Source organism: Ailuropoda melanoleuca, chromosome 8, assembly GCF_002007445.2.
Source record: "Ailuropoda melanoleuca isolate Jingjing chromosome 8, ASM200744v2, whole genome shotgun sequence".
NCBI lineage: Eukaryota > Metazoa > Chordata > Mammalia > Carnivora > Ursidae > Ailuropoda > Ailuropoda melanoleuca.
In genome coordinates this window covers 67,748,397-67,765,452 of record NC_048225.1, presented here as the reverse complement: position 1 = coordinate 67,765,452, position 17,056 = coordinate 67,748,397, and the positions used below count along the sequence as shown (strand labels likewise).

The window sequence follows — 17,056 nt, the reverse complement described above, 5'->3', positions numbered from 1 at the left end:
TTAGTGTCTTTTACCTTCAGAGGTGAAATATCTTAAGAACTTATATATATTGAGAAAAAATATCCAAAACTTAGAAATAAGGCAGAAAGGTGACTGCATGTTCTTTCAGTGTCATAGTGGAGAACTGTCCAACAGGACCACCCCAGGATCCCTTAGATATTTAAAGGAATGTACTTTTTGAAAATTGCATGAAATAAACATAAGCATTTATCATTTTAATAACAATTTTAAGTATACAGTTCAGTGGCATTAAGTACATTTGTAAGGTTGTTCTTCCATCTCTAAGAATTTGACAATTCTAAGTACCTTATATAAATGGAATCATACAGTATTTGTCTTTTTGTGACTGACTTCACTTAGCATAGTATAGTCAAGGTTCATCCATATTTGTAGCATGTGTCAGAATTTCCCTTCTTTTTAAGGCTAAATAATATTCCGTTGTATGCATAGCAAAGGAAACAACAAAACTGAAAGACAATCTACTGAATGGGAAAAGATATTTGTATATATAAAGAACTTATAAAACTCAACACCAAAAAAGCCCAAATAATTCAATAAAAAATGGGTAGAAGACATAAACAGACACTTCTCCAAAGAAAACATAAAAATGGCCCTCAGACCCATGAAAAAATGTTCAGTATCAGTCATCATCAGGGAAATGCAAATCAAAACCACAATGAGGTATCACCTCACACTGGTCAGAATAGCTAAAATCAACAACACAAGAAACAAGTGTTGGTGAGGATGTGGAGAANCATCAGTCATCATCAGGGAAACGCAAATCAAAACTAAATGAGATATCACCTCACACTGGTCAGAATAGCTAAAATCAACAACACAAGAAACAAGTGTTGGTGAGGATGTGGAGAAAAAGAAACCCTCATGCACTGTTAGTGGGAATGCAAACTGGTGCAGCCACTGTGGATGACAGTAGGGATGTTCCTCAAAAAATTAAAAAGAGAGCTACCCTATGATCCAGCAATCACTCTACTGGGTACTGGGTATTTACTCAAAGAATACAAAAACAGTAATTAAAAGGGATGCATGCACTCCTATTTTTACTGCAGCATTATTTACAATAGCCAAACTGCAAGAGGAGCCCAAGTGTCCATCGATTGATGGATGGATAAAGAAGATGTGGGGGGTGTGTGTGTGTGTGTAATGAAATATTATTCAGCTATAAAAAAGAATGAAATCTTGCCATTTGCAACCCATGGATGGATCTAGAACATAATGCTAAGCAAAATAAGTCAGAGAGAGAAAAATACCATAGGATTTCACTTGTATGTGGAATTTAAGAAACAAGAAGCGAACAAAGGGGGAAAAAGAGAAAGACAAACCAAAAGACAGACTCAACTATGGAGAACAAACTGATGGTTACCAGGGGGGAGGTGGGTGGGGGATGGGTGAAATAGGTGATGGGGATTGAGAGTACACTTATCTTGATAAGCCCGAGGTAATATATGGATTGTTGAATCATTATATAGTACACGGGAAACCAATATAACACCATATTTTAACTACACTGGAAACAAAATAAATTTTTTAGAAAGAATAAAGTCACAGCGATTAAGCGTCTGCCTTCGGCTCAGGGCATGATCCCGGCGTATCCCGGCGTTATGGGATCGAGCCCCACATTGGGCTCCTCCCCTATGAGCCTGCTTCTTCCTCTCCCACTCCNGTCTGCCTTCGGCTCAGGGCATGATCCCGGCGTATCCCAGCGTTATGGGATCGAGCCCCACATTGGGCTCCTCCCCTATGAGTCTGCTTCTTCCTCTCCCACTCCCCCTGCTTGTGTTCCCTCTCTCACTGGCTGTCCCTATCTCTGTCGAATAAATAAATATATAAATAAAAATAAAAAAAATTGGAAGCTAAAAAAAAAAAAAAGCATTTCCCATGTTTTCTTCTAGTAGTTTTATGGCTTTAAGTCTTATGTTTAAGTCTTTAGTTCATTTTGAGTGGATTTTAAAAATATGATGCAAGATAAGGGCTCAATTTAATTCTTCTGCATGTGCACATCCAGTTTTTCCAACACCATTTGTTGCACAAACTGTCCTTTCACCATGTATGTTTTTGGCGCTCTTTTCAAAAATCAGTTGACCATAAATGCATGGATTTATTGCTGGGCTCTTTATTTTGTTCCACTGGTCTATGTATCTGTTTTTATGGCATTACTATACTGTTCTGATTACTATGGCTCTGTAATATATATTGAAATCAGGAGGTATCATGCCTCCAGCTTTGTTATTTTTTTAAGATTTATTTGTTTATTTTAGAGACAGAGAGAGAGTGCACAAGCAGTGGGAGGGTAAGAGGGAGGGAGAGGGGAAGCAGAACCACCACTGAGTGGGGAGCCCAATGTGGGTCTCAATTTCAGGGCCCTGAGATCTCGACCTGAGCCAAAACCAAGAGTTAGATGCTTAACTGACTGAGCCACCCAGGTGCCCCTCCAGCTTTGTTCTTCTTGATCAAAATTGCATTTGCTATTTGGGTCTTTTGTGGTTCTATACAAATTTTCAGATTGTTTTTTCTAATTATGTCAAATGGGATTGGGATTTTGATAAGGAATGAGTTGAGTCTGTAAAGCACTTTGAGTAGTAAGGACATTTTAGCAATATTAATTCTTTCAGTCCATGAATATGGAATATCTTTACATTTATCCATGTTTTCTTTAATTTTCCTCACCAGTGCTTTACAATTTTTAGTATAGAAATCTTTCACATCTGTCTGTCACATTCTGTTCCTGGGTTTACTTTTTTGGGAGATATTTGATTATTGCTTCGATCTCTTTATTTGTAATTGGTCTGTTTAGGCTTTCTCTTCTTGAGTCAATGTTAGTAAGTTGTATGTTTCTAGGAATTTATCTACCCCTTCTAGTTTATCCAATTTGTTAGCATATAGTTGTTTATAATAGTCTTTTATGATCCTTTTATGATCCTTCTGAAGTATCTGTTGAAATGTCTCCTCTTTCATTTCTAGTTTTATTTATTTGAGTTTTCTTTTTTTCAAAATGGATTATCCATTTTGTTTATATTTCAAAACACTAATTCTTAGTTTCATTGATATTTTTCCCTATTGTTTTTCTGTTCTCTACTTATTTCTGCTCCTATCTTTATTATCTATTTCCTTCTTCTCACTTTGTGCTTAGTTTGTTCTTTTTCTAGTTCATTGGGGTGTAAATTTAGTTGTTTATTTGAGATTATTCTTTTTTTAATGTAGGCATTTATTGATTCCCTCTAAGTACTGCTTTTGATACATACCATAAGTTGTGTTTTTGTTTTCATTTAAATTGAGATCTTTGTTCAAGAGTATGTTGCTTAGTTCCCTGTATGTGTGAATCTTCACATTTTCTTACAGTTAATAAATGCTAGTTTCATTGCATTGTGGTTGGAGGAGATACTTGGAATGATTTTAATCCCCTTACATTTTTAAGGCATGATTTTTGACCTCTAATGATCTATGCTGGAAAATATGCACTTGGGGAGAATGTGTATTCTTCTGCTGGTGGTGAAAAGTTCTGTATATGTCTGTTAGATCCACTTGGTCTATAGTGTTGTTCAAGTCAGCTCTTTTTTTTAATTGTTTTTCTATCTGGATGTTTTAACCATTATTGAAAGTGGGACATCGGGACATCTGGGTGGCTCAGTCAGGGTCCTGAGATCAAGCCTCACATCAGGTTCCCTGCTCAGCAGGGAGCCTGCTTCTCTCTGTACTCCTCCCCCTGCTCATGCTTTCTCTCTCTCTCTCAAATAAATAAATAAATAAATAAATAAATAAATAAATAAATAAACAAAATCTTTTTTTTATAAAAGGTGGGACATCGAAGACTCCTACTATTATTGTATTGCTGTATCTGTCTTCCAATCCATCAGTATTTGCTTTATATAGTTAGGTGTTCTGATGTCAAGTGTATATATATTTATAATTGTTATATTGTCCTGTTTAATTGATCCTTTTAACATTATATAATAACCTTATCTCTAGAGACAGTTTTTGATTTAAATTCTATTTTCTGTGATATAAATATAGTCACCCCTGCTTTGTTTTGGTTACCATTTGCATGGAATATTTTTTCCATCTCTCCACTTTTTTTCCATCTCCAAAAAAGTTTATTCACATGATTAAAAACATTTTTTGAATAACGACAGAATTTCTAAATATGAAAGAGTATTAGTGGCTCTATTTTATAACAAAATATTTGCAAATGAATGAACAGCTTTATTGCCAGTCTTCATTTTATTAAAAACAATCCATATTTACTGGTTCCATGTGAATTCATGACTATTGCTTTGCCGGGGAATGAGTCTCTACTGAATTAAGTAGAGAAAATATCTTCCATAATCGAAGTGTGACCTGTATTACTGAGTAAAGAGTTGATAAAAATCCTCAAAGAATTGGGTTTTTGTTTTTTAAAAACATTCCTTTTACACACTACAAAGAAATAATTAATATTTTGGCTTTTTAAAGTCCTACATGATATTCAGAATGGCAGTCCCCAAAGGTCCTCCTTTCACATGCATAATTGCAAACACAGACCCTCTTCTGGAGTGTACATTCTTGGGGTGGGCTCTGAAGACTTGGGCCTCCACATGTTTGTACTGGTTTGAAAATAAAAACAGCATCGTCCTGAATATAGTAGTCATTATACATGTCGCTTTGACACAGGTATGGTAGTCTGGTGAAAGCTTCAATAACAAAACCAGCTTTTCTGAAAACTTTAGACAAACTACTCCCTTATTCTTCCCAACTGTGTCCCTTAATTTCTAAAATTTCTGATGGTTTCTCCCACTTGCCACCTATGTTTTACACATAGTGATGAAAGGGTAAAACCAGGGCAGGGATGACCCTGCCTCTCGTTGGCTCCAAGGCACTTCTGATAACTTCTAATAAGTCATGGGCTGATTGTAGCGGCCCAGCAAATTGAAGCAGCTGATGACACCATACTGGAAGCCTTTACTCTGCATTTATTTATATCAAATGTTCTGTATTTCTTTTTCTGAAGCTGTCATATCATGGTTTCAGATAGCTCAGTGGCATACATTTCTTCGAAATGAGGGCTCATGATTTTTGTGACTTCTCCATCTCCAGCACTGAAATCAAGAAGTCTATGGATTTTCCAGTCTGGATTAATTTTTAGTAGTCTCTGAAACTGATCTGGTGAAAACACAAACATTGAGCTTCTTCCTAAAAACCCACTGATAGATGTTCTAGACATGAACAGGTTAAAAACAGATGACACAAAAGAGTGATTTAATTGGATAAATAGCCAGCCCGATTTCTCAACACTCCTGTTTAAGATCTGTGTTCCTTGATCAAGGTAACTCTGAACAAAGACAGCCTGGAGTGATTAGCACAATCTCTCTCCATTGTACAGGTACTACTGATGGTTCCCCTTCCTGCTGCCTGCTGCTGCCATGGTACCACTTGTCATATTCACTTATAGGGAGAGGGTGAGCGGGTTCCACAGAAACCACATCCTCTGCCCTAGCCATGTGGTTGCCAGGCTCAGGCACAGCCAGCCCAGGAAGAGTCTCATTAGTGGCCCTGGCTGCTCTTTTGATCACCGCCAACACCTGGGTGAAGAGAAGGTGCTGCCTGGCAGCGCTAGAACCATCATGCCCAACTTGCCCATCCAGCCCCTCTCCATCCCTTCACTTTTAGCCTATGTGTGTCTTTAAGTCTAAAGTGAGTCTCTTGTGGACCACATATTGCTGGATCTTGGTTTGTTGTTGTTTTTATCCATTCAAACACTCTATACCTTTTGATTGGGGAATTTAATCAATTAATTGTTGCTAGGTGAGGACTTAATATTACCATTTTGTTAATTATTTGCTGTCTAATTTGCAGCTGCTTTGTTCCTCTTTCTCTCTTGATGTCTTCCTTTGCTATTTGATGGGGGGATTTTTGTAGTGCTTTGCTATGATTCTTTTTATCTTTTGTATATCTACTATAGATTTTTTCTTTGTGATTACCTTGAGGCTTGCATAAATTATCTTACAGTGTCTATTTTAAGTTGATAGAACTTAACTTCGATTGCATATAAAAACTCTACGTTTTTACTGTGTCCCCTTTGTGTTCTTATAGTCAGAGACTTTTTACTTCTTTTTGTGTTATATATCCATTAACAAATTTTTCTTCTTTAACTTTTAGATTAGCATTAAAAATAATTTATGCATCACCATTACAATTTTACTTTGTTCTGCATTTGTCTATATAGTTTTCTTTACCAGTGAGATTTATGCTTTCATATGCTGGGGTCCACATTGGTGAAGACCGTGGGGGTCCTCAGTAGAGAAGGCTGTGGAGGTCCATGGTGGTGGTGAGGGCTTCTGGGGCTTCCCTGCTCTCCTTCTTTCCCATGGGAAGTTGTAGCCTGCAGAATTCCTCTTGGCATTGAACTGTGCTGGCCTCAGGGTTAGAGTAACACTTTACCCGCAGGTAAAGCGCCTCCTGTACTTTCCTGTGCACCATCTTTAGTTTTTGTGCTCCCCTGGGTTGCTGAAGTTTCTTGGTTATACTCTGGGGCTCTCCCAAAGCTATTTTTGCCCATGGAGAGTTGTTAAATTGTTGTTTTTGTGAGAGAACCTCCTCATCTGCCATCTTGTTGATGTCACTCCTCTTTTCTTAATTTTATTTTTAATTTTTTCCAATTTTACTGAGATAAAATTGACATACTGTGTTAGTTTAAGGCTTGACTTATATATTTTGTGAAGTGATTACCACAACATGCTGAGTTAACATCCATTATCTCTTACAGATACAATAAAAAGAAAAAAGGAAGGAAGGAATGAAGGAGGGAGGGAGGGAAAGAAGGAAAGAAGGAAGGGAGGAGGGAAGGGAGGGCGGAAAAAAGGGAGGAAGGAAAGAAGAGTTTCTTCTAGTGATGAGAATTCTCAGGACTCATTCTATTAACAACTTTCCCATATACCATACAGCAGTGTTACTGGTAGTCACTACGGTGTATATCACATCCCTAGTACATTTATCTTATAAATGAAGTTCGTGCCTTTCACCACCTTCCTCCAATTCTCCTTCCCCAACTGCCTGCCTCTGGTAATCATAAATCTGATCTCTTTTTCCATAAGTTTGGTTTTTTAAAAAGACTCCACATATAAGTGAGATCATCCAGTATTTGCCTTTCTCTGACTTCTTTCACTTAGCACAATGCCCTCATGTTGTCACAAACGGCAGGATTTCCTTGGGGTTTCTTTTATGGCTGAATAATATTCCACTGAGTATACATAGTATATCACAATTTCTTTATCTGTTCATCTGTCAATGGACACAGCTGGTTTCCATGTGTTGGCTATTGTAAATAATGCCGCTATGAATATGGAGGTGCAGATATCTTTTGGGTTAGTATTTTCATTTATTTTGAATATATTCCCAGAGGTGAAATTGCTAGATCATATGGTCATTCTGTTTTTGTTTTTGTTTTTGTTTTACAGTTCTCCATACTGTTTTCCATAATGGCTATACCAGTTGCACCAATGTACGAGGGTTCCCTTTTTTCCATATCCAAGCCAGCATTTGTGATCTCTTGTCTTTTTGATTAAGGCTATGCTAACAGGCATGAGGTATCTCATTGTGGGTTTGATTTGCGTTTTCCTAATAACTGGTGATGTTGAGCATCTTTTCAAGCACCCATTGGCCATTTTAATGTCTTTTTGGAAAAATGCTTGTTCAGGTTTTTTGACCATTTTTCAATCAGATTATTTGGCTTTTAGCTATTGAGTTATATGAGTTCTTTAAACATTTTGAATATTAATCCCTTATCAGATATAACTTTGCAAATATTTTGCCTATTCCATAGGTTATATTTTCACTTTGTTGATTGTTTCTTTTTCTGAGCAGAAGCNTTTAAAAAAAAAAAAGCATTTCCCATGTTTTCTTCTAGTAGTTTTATGGCTTTAAGTCTTATGTTTAAGTCTTTAGTTCATTTTGAGTGGATTTTAAAAATATGATGCAAGATAAGGGCTCAATTTAATTCTTCTGCATGTGCACATCCAGTTTTTCCAACACCATTTGTTGCACAAACTGTCCTTTCACCATGTATGTTTTTGGCGCTCTTTTCAAAAATCAGTTGACCATAAATGCATGGATTTATTGCTGGGCTCTTTATTTTGTTCCACTGGTCTATGTATCTGTTTTTATGGCATTACTATACTGTTCTGATTACTATGGCTCTGTAATATATATTGAAATCAGGAGGTATCATGCCTCCAGCTTTGTTATTTTTTTAAGATTTATTTGTTTATTTTAGAGACAGAGAGAGAGTGCACAAGCAGTGGGAGGGTAAGAGGGAGGGAGAGGGGAAGCAGAACCACCACTGAGTGGGGAGCCCAATGTGGGTCTCAATTTCAGGGCCCTGAGATCTTGACCTGAGCCAAAACCAAGAGTTAGATGCTTAACTGACTGAGCCACCCAGGTGCCCCTCCAGCTTTGTTCTTCTTGATCAAAATTGCATTTGCTATTTGGGTCTTTTGTGGTTCTATACAAATTTTCAGATTGTTTTTTCTAATTATGTCAAATGGGATTGGGATTTTGATAAGGAATGAGTTGAGTCTGTAAAGCACTTTGAGTAGTAAGGACATTTTAGCAATATTAATTCTTTCAGTCCATGAATATGGAATATCTTTACATTTATCCATGTTTTCTTTAATTTTCCTCACCAGTGCTTTACAATTTTTAGTATAGAAATCTTTCACATCTGTCTGTCACATTCTGTTCCTGGGTTTACTTTTTTGGGAGATATTTGATTATTGCTTCGATCTCTTTATTTGTAATTGGTCTGTTTAGGCTTTCTCTTCTTGAGTCAATGTTAGTAAGTTGTATGTTTCTAGGAATTTATCTACCCCTTCTAGTTTATCCAATTTGTTAGCATATAGTTGTTTATAATAGTCTTTTATGATCCTTTTATGATCCTTCTGAAGTATCTGTTGAAATGTCTCCTCTTTCATTTCTAGTTTTATTTATTTGAGTTTTCTTTTTTTCAAAATGGATTATCCATTTTGTTTATATTTCAAAACACTAATTCTTAGTTTCATTGATATTTTTCCCTATTGTTTTTCTGTTCTCTACTTATTTCTGCTCCTATCTTTATTATCTATTTCCTTCTTCTCACTTTGTGCTTAGTTTGTTCTTTTTCTAGTTCATTGGGGTGTAAATTTAGTTGTTTATTTGAGATTATTCTTTTTTTAATGTAGGCATTTATTGATTCCCTCTAAGTACTGCTTTTGATACATACCATAAGTTGTGTTTTTGTTTTCATTTAAATTGAGATCTTTGTTCAAGAGTATGTTGCTTAGTTCCCTGTATGTGTGAATCTTCACATTTTCTTACAGTTAATAAATGCTAGTTTCATTGCATTGTGGTTGGAGGAGATACTTGGAATGATTTTAATCCCCTTACATTTTTAAGGCATGATTTTTGACCTCTAATGATCTATGCTGGAAAATATGCACTTGGGGAGAATGTGTATTCTTCTGCTGGTGGTGAAAAGTTCTGTATATGTCTGTCAGATCCACTTGGTCTATAGTGTTGTTCAAGTCAGCTCTTTTTTTTAATTGTTTTTCTATCTGGATGTTTTAACCATTATTGAAAGTGGGACATCGGGACATCTGGGTGGCTCAGTCAGGGTCCTTAGATCAAGCCTCACATCAGGTTCCCTGCTTAGCAGGGAGCCTGCTTCTCTCTGTACTCCTCCCCCTGCTCATGCTTTCTCTCTCTCAATAAATAAATAAATAAATAAATAAATAAATAAATAAATAAATAAATAAACAAAATCTTTTTTTTAAAAAAGGTGGGACATCGAAGACTCCTACTATTATTGTATTGCTGTATCTGTCTTCCAATCCATCAGTATTTGCTTTATACAGTTAGGTGTTCTGATGTCAAGTGTATATATATTTATAATTGTTATATTGTCCTGTTTAATTGATCCTTTTAACATTATATAATAACCTTATCTCTAGAGACAGTTTTTGATTTAAATTCTATTTTCTGTGATATAAATATAGTCACCCCTGCTTTGTTTTGGTTACCATTTGCATGGAATATTTTTTCCATCTCTCCACTTTTTTTCCATCTCCAAAAAAGTTTATTCACATGATTAAAAACATTTTTTGAATAACGACAGAATTTCTAAATATGAAAGAGTATTAGTGGCTCTATTTTATAACAAAATATTTGCAAATGAATGAACAGCTTTATTGCCAGTCTTCATTTTATTAAAAACAATCCATATTTACTGGTTCCATGTGAATTCATGACTATTGCTTTGCCGGGGAATGAGTCTCTACTGAATTAAGTAGAGAAAATATCTTCCATAATCGAAGTGTGACCTGTATTACTGAGTAAAGAGTTGATAAAAATCCTCAAAGAATTGGGTTTTTGTTTTTTAAAAACATTCCTTTTACACACTACAAAGAAATAATTAATATTTTGGCTTTTTAAAGTCCTACATGATATTCAGAATGGCAGTCCCCAAAGGTCCTCCTTTCACATGCATAATTGCAAACACAGACCCTCTTCTGGAGTGTACATTCTTGGGGTGGGCTCTGAAGACTTGGGCCTCCACATGTTTGTACTGGTTTGAAAATAAAAACAGCATCGTCCTGAATATAGTAGTCATTATACATGTCGCTTTGACACAGGTATGGTAGTCTGGTGAAAGCTTCAATAACAAAACCAGCTTTTCTGAAAACTTTAGACAAACTACTCCCTTATTCTTCCCAACTGTGTCCCTTAATTTCTAAAATTTCTGATGGTTTCTCCCACTTGCCACCTATGTTTTACACATAGCGATGAAAGGGTAAAACCAGGGCAGGGATGACCCTGCCTCTCGTTGGCTCCAAGGCACTTCTGATAACTTCTAAGTCATGGGCTGATTGTAGCGGCCCAGCAAATTGAAGCAGCTGATGACACCATACTGGAAGCCTTTACTCTGCATTTATTTATACCAAATGTTCTGTATTTCTTTTTCTGAAGCTGTCATATCATGGTTTCAGATAGCTCAGTGGCATACATTTCTTTGAAATGAGGGCTCATGATTTTTGTGACTTCTCCATCTCCAGCACTGAAATCAAGAAGTCTATGGATTTTCCAGTCTGGATTAATTTTTAGTAGTCTCTGAAACTGATCTGGTGAAAACACAAACATTGAGCTTCTTCCTAAAAACCCACTGATAGATGTTCTAGACATGAACAGGTTAAAAACAGATGACACAAAAGAGTGATTTAATTGGATAAATAGCCAGCCCGATTTCTCAACACTCCTGTTTAAGATCTGTGTTCCTTGATCAAGGTAACTCTGAACAAAGACAGCCTGGAGTGATTAGCACAATCTCTCTCCATTGTACAGGTACTACTGATGGTTCCCCTTCCTGCTGCCTGCTGCCGCCATGGTACCACTTGTCATATTCACTTATAGGGAGAGGGTGAGCGGGTTCCACAGAAACCACATCCTCTGTGCTAGCCATGTGGTTGCCAGGCTCAGGCACAGCCAGCCCAGGAAGAGTCTCATTAGTGGCCCTGGCTGCTCTTTTGATCACCACCAACACCTGGGTGAAGAGAAGGTGCTGCCTGGCAGCGCTAGAACCATCATGCCCAACTTGCCCATCCAGCCCCTCTCCATCCCTTCACTTTTAGCCTATGTGTGTCTTTAAGTCTAAAGTGAGTCTCTTGTGGACCACATATTGCTGGATCTTGGTTTGTTGTTGTTTTTATCCATTCAAACACTCTATACCTTTTGATTGGGGAATTTAATCAATTAATTGTTGCTAGGTGAGGACTTAATATTACCATTTTGTTAATTATTTGCTGTCTAATTTGCAGCTGCTTTGTTCCTCTTTCTCTCTTGATGTCTTCCTTTGCTATTTGATGGGGGGATTTTTGTAGTGCTTTGCTATGATTCTTTTTATCTTTTGTATATCTACTATAGATTTTTTCTTTGTGATTACCTTGAGGCTTGCATAAATTATCTTACAGTGTCTATTTTAAGTTGATAGAACTTAACTTCGATTGCATATAAAAACTCTACATTTTTACTGTGTCCCCTTTGTGTTCTTATAGTCAGAGACTTTTTACTTCTTTTTGTGTTATATATCCATTAACAAATTTTTCTTCTTTAACTTTTAGATTAGCATTAAAAATAATTTATGCATCACCATTACAATTTTACTTTGTTCTGCATTTGTCTATATAGTTTTCTTTACCAGTGAGATTTATGCTTTCATATGCTGGGGTCCACATTGGTGAAGACCGTGGGGGTCCTCAGTAGAGAAGGCTGTGGAGGTCCATGGTGGTGGTGAGGGCTTCTGGGGCTTCCCTGCTCTCCTTCTTTCCCATGGGAAGTTGTAGCCTGCAGAATTCCTCTTGGCATTGAACTGTGCTGGCCTCAGGGTTAGAGTAACACTTTACCCGCAGGTAAAGCGCCTCCTGTACTTTCCTGTGCACCATCTTTAGTTTTTGTGCTCCCCTGGGTTGCTGAAGTTTCTTGGTTATACTCTGGGGCTCTCCCAAAGCTATTTTTGCCCATGGAGAGTTGTTAAATTGTTGTTTTTGTGAGAGAACCTCCTCATCTGCCATCTTGTTGATGTCACTCCTCTTTTCTTAATTTTATTTTTAATTTTTTCCAATTTTACTGAGATAAAATTGACATACTGTGTTAGTTTAAGGCTTGACTTATATATTTTGTGAAGTGATTACCACAACATGCTGAGTTAACATCCATTATCTCTTACAGATACAATAAAAAGAAAAAAGGAAGGAAGGAATGAAGGAGGGAGGGAGGGAAAGAAGGAAAGAAGGAAGGGAGGAGGGAAGGGAGGGCGGAAAAAAGGGAGGAAGGAAAGAAGAGTTTCTTCTAGTGATGAGAATTCTTAGGACTCATTCTATTAACAACTTTCCCATATACCATACAGCAGTGTTACTGGTAGTCACTACGGTGTATATCACATCCCTAGTACATTTATCTTATAAATGAAGTTCGTGCCTTTCACCACCTTCCTCCAATTCTCCTTCCCCAACTGCCTGCCTCTGGTAATCATAAATCTGATCTCTTTTTCCATAAGTTTGGTTTTTTAAAAAGACTCCACATATAAGTGAGATCATCCAGTATTTGCCTTTCTCTGACTTCTTTCACTTAGCACAATGCCCTCATGTTGTCACAAACGGCAGGATTTCCTTGGGGTTTCTTTTATGGCTGAATAATATTCCACTGAGTATACATAGTATATCACAATTTCTTTATCTGTTCATCTGTCAATGGACACAGCTGGTTTCCATGTGTTGGCTATTGTAAATAATGCCGCTATGAATATGGAGGTGCAGATATCTTTTGGGTTAGTATTTTCATTTATTTTGAATATATTCCCAGAGGTGAAATTGCTAGATCATATGGTCATTCTGTTTTTGTTTTTGTTTTTGTTTTACAGTTCTCCATACTGTTTTCCATAATGGCTATACCAGTTGCACCAATGTACGAGGGTTCCCTTTTTTCCATATCCAAGCCAGCATTTGTGATCTCTTGTCTTTTTGATTAAGGCTATGCTAACAGGCATGAGGTATCTCATTGTGGGTTTGATTTGCGTTTTCCTAATAACTGGTGATGTTGAGCATCTTTTCAAGCACCCATTGGCCATTTTAATGTCTTTTTGGAAAAATGCTTGTTCAGGTTTTTTGACCATTTTTCAATCAGATTATTTGGCTTTTAGCTATTGAGTTATATGAGTTCTTTAAACATTTTGAATATTAATCCCTTATCAGATATAACTTTGCAAATATTTTGCCTATTCCATAGGTTATATTTTCACTTTGTTGATTGTTTCTTTTTCTGAGCAGAAGCTTTTTAAATTTGACATTGTCCCACTTGTTTAATTTTGATTTTGTTTCTTGTGCTGTGTCATACTGTAAAAAAATCAATGCCAAGACCTATGTCAAGGAGATTTTTACCTATATTTTCTTCTAGGCATTTTATAATTTCAGATCTTACATTTAAGATTTTAATCAATTTTGACTTATTTTTTGTGAGTAGTGTAAGATGATGTCTAGTGTTGGTATTTTACTCATGAATACCCAATTTTCCATCTAGTGTTCTTGGCTCTTTGTCAGATAGCAGGTGACTGCAGATGCTTCAGTTTATTTCTGAACTTCCAATTGTGTTCCAATGATCTATTTGTTTTTATGCCAGTACCATCCTGTTTTGATTACTGTAGCTTTTTTTTTTAAAGATTTTATTTATTTATTAGACAGAGATAGAGACAGCCAGCGAGAAAGGGAACACAAGCAGGGGGAGTGGGAGAGGAAGAAGCAGGCTCATAGCAGAGGAGCCTGATGTGGGGCTCGATCCCATAACGCTGGGCTCACGCCCTGAGCCGAAGGCAGACGCTTAACCGCTGTGCCACCCAGGCGCCCCATGATTACTGTAGCTTTGTAGCATACTTTGAAATCAGGAAGTGTGGTGCCTCCTGCTTTATTCTTCTTTCTCATGGTTGCCTTGGGTATTTGGAATCTTTTTTGGTTCCACATAGATTTGAGGATTCTTTTTTCTACCTCTGCAGAAAAATGCCATTGAACTCTTAATAGGAATTAAATTGAATCTATAGATGGTTTTCAGTAATATGGATATTTTAACCATATTGATTCTTCCAATGAGCACAGAAATACCTTTCCGTTTATTTGTGTCTTCTTTGATTTCTTTCATCAATGTCTTATAGTTTTCAGAGTACAGATACTTGACCCTCTTGGTTAATTTTATTCCTAAGTATTTTATTGTTCTGATGCTATTGTAAATGAGATCATTTTCTTTATTTCCTTTTCAGGTAATTTATTGTTAGTATATAGAAACACTACTGATTTTTGTATGTTAATTTGTATCCTGCAACTTTAATAATTTTTGGACAGATCTAACAGGGTCATATCATCAGCAAAAGAGACAATTTTAGTTTCTCCTTTCCTATTCTGATGCCCTTTTTTTTCGTGCTTGGTTTCTCTGGTTAGGACTTCCAGTACTGTGTTGAAGAAGAGTTGAAGGTGGGAACCCTTGTCTTGTTCCTGATATTAGAGGAAAAGTTTTCGACCATTCACCATTGAGTATGATGTTAGTGATTTTCTCAGATATTGCCTGTTATGTTGAGGTACATTTCTTCTACACATAATTTGTAAGGGAGTTTTTAATCATAAACAGATGTTGAATTTTGTCAAATGTTTTTCCTGTGTCTACTGAGGTAATCGTATGATCTTTGTCTTTCATTCTATTCATATGATGTAACTCACTTGTTGATTTGCATATGTTGAACCATCCTTGCATCCCAGGGAAAAATCCCACTTGATCATCATGTATGATCTTTTTAATGTGCTATTGAATTTGGTTGACTAGTATGTAGTTGAGAATTTTTGCACCTATTCATCAGGAATATTGGACTACAATTTGTCTCCTGGTAATGTCCTTTTCTGGCTTTGTTTTCAGGGTAATGCTGGCCCTGAAAAATGACTTTGGGGGCATTCCTTTCTCTTTGATTTTTTGGAAGAGTTTGAGAAGGATAGGCATTAATTCTTCATTTGCCAAATTCTTGGCAAACTTTATTAGTAAAACTTTTATTTTTCATAGTAGTCGTCCTAACGGACGTGAAGTAGTGTCTCACCGTAGCTTTGACATGCATTTCCCTCAGGATTAGTGATGCTGAGTACCTTTTGAGGTGCTTATTGGCCATTTGTATAATATTCTCTGGATAAATGCTAGTCAAGTCCTTTGCTTATTTTTTCATTGGATTTTGTTGTTGTTTTTGTTGTTGAATTTTAGAAGTTCACTATATATTCTGTATATTAATCCATTGTAGTATATGTGATTTGCAAATATTTTCTTCCATTCTGTGAGTTGCCATTTTACTCTTTTGATAGGTCTTTTGGTATAAACAAGTTTTAAATTTTGATGAGGTCCAGTTTGTCTATTTTTCCTTTAGTTGTGTATGCTTTTGGAGTCCTATCCAAAAAATCAATGCCAGATCCAATGTCATGAAGATTTCTGTCTGTTTTCTTCTAGGGATTTTATAGTTTTACCTTTTATGTTTAAGGAATGCACTATTGATCCACCCAACAATTTGGATTTAAAAGTCAATTTTAAGTGTTGCGTACTGTATGACTCCATTTATAGAAGTTTTAAAGATGACAAAACTATAGTAATTGAAAACAGTTAAGTGGTTGCCAGAAGTTAGAGTTAGTAGGCAGTTGTGACTCTTAAGGATTAACATGAGGGCCTTTCTTATTTGTGATGGAACAGTTCCATAATCTGTATTCTGTAACAATTCTGTGTTGTGGTGACAGTTACATAAATCTAGACATATGATAAAATTTCACAGAACTATACAAAAAAAAGAAGCACTTTGTAAAAAAGAATGATGAAATCTTAATAAGGTTCATACCCGAGTTAACAGTGTTATATCATCAATCTCCTGGGTTTTGACATGCACTAAGATTACATAAGCTATTATCATTGGGGAAAGCTGACTCACTTCTTGTGAGTCAAACTATTAAAAAAAATAGTTATAATTCTATTTTAAAATGTCTTTAACATTTGCCCATTGTACTAAGAATAAAATCCTAACTCTTTTCCAGGACTGACAACGCTTAGAATGATGTGGTTCCTGCCTGTCTTTTATCTAACCTTTTCCTGTACTATTTCTCTCTTACTACATTCTAGCCATTATCTTCCTTTCAATTCCTCAACCATAATAATTCCTCTACTCCCTCAGAGCCTTTGTAACTGCTGTTCATTCTGTCTGGAATGTTCCTCTCACAGCTGTATTGTAAAAGAACAATACTCTCTTCTGGGTGGTGAGATTTTTTCTTCTTTATTCATTCAACAAATATTAATGCAGGTTTAGGAGGCAGAGCCTTGAGGCAGCAGTGTAGTTTTGGACATATTGGTTTGAAGTGTTTGTCAGACAAGCAAAATCACTGTTAAAAATCTAGTTAGGTACATGGATCTGCAGCTAGATATAAAATTTGGGATCTGGGACCAAGAATTGGTCCAAATTGTATGGGAATTTATTAGGAAT

General features: G+C 36.3%; 1 protein-coding gene and 2 pseudogenes across 1 annotated transcript in view; 1 reads left to right on the top strand and 2 right to left on the bottom strand.

Annotated features, from left to right (window-relative positions):
• Positions 1-17,056, top strand: part of CATSPERE (catsper channel auxiliary subunit epsilon) — a 128,634-nt gene that overhangs the window by 23,506 nt on the left and 88,072 nt on the right. The window lies entirely within an intron of this gene.
• On the bottom strand, positions 4,462-5,536 carry LOC100478220 (annotated as a pseudogene).
• LOC117803287 lies at positions 10,452-11,523 on the bottom strand (annotated as a pseudogene).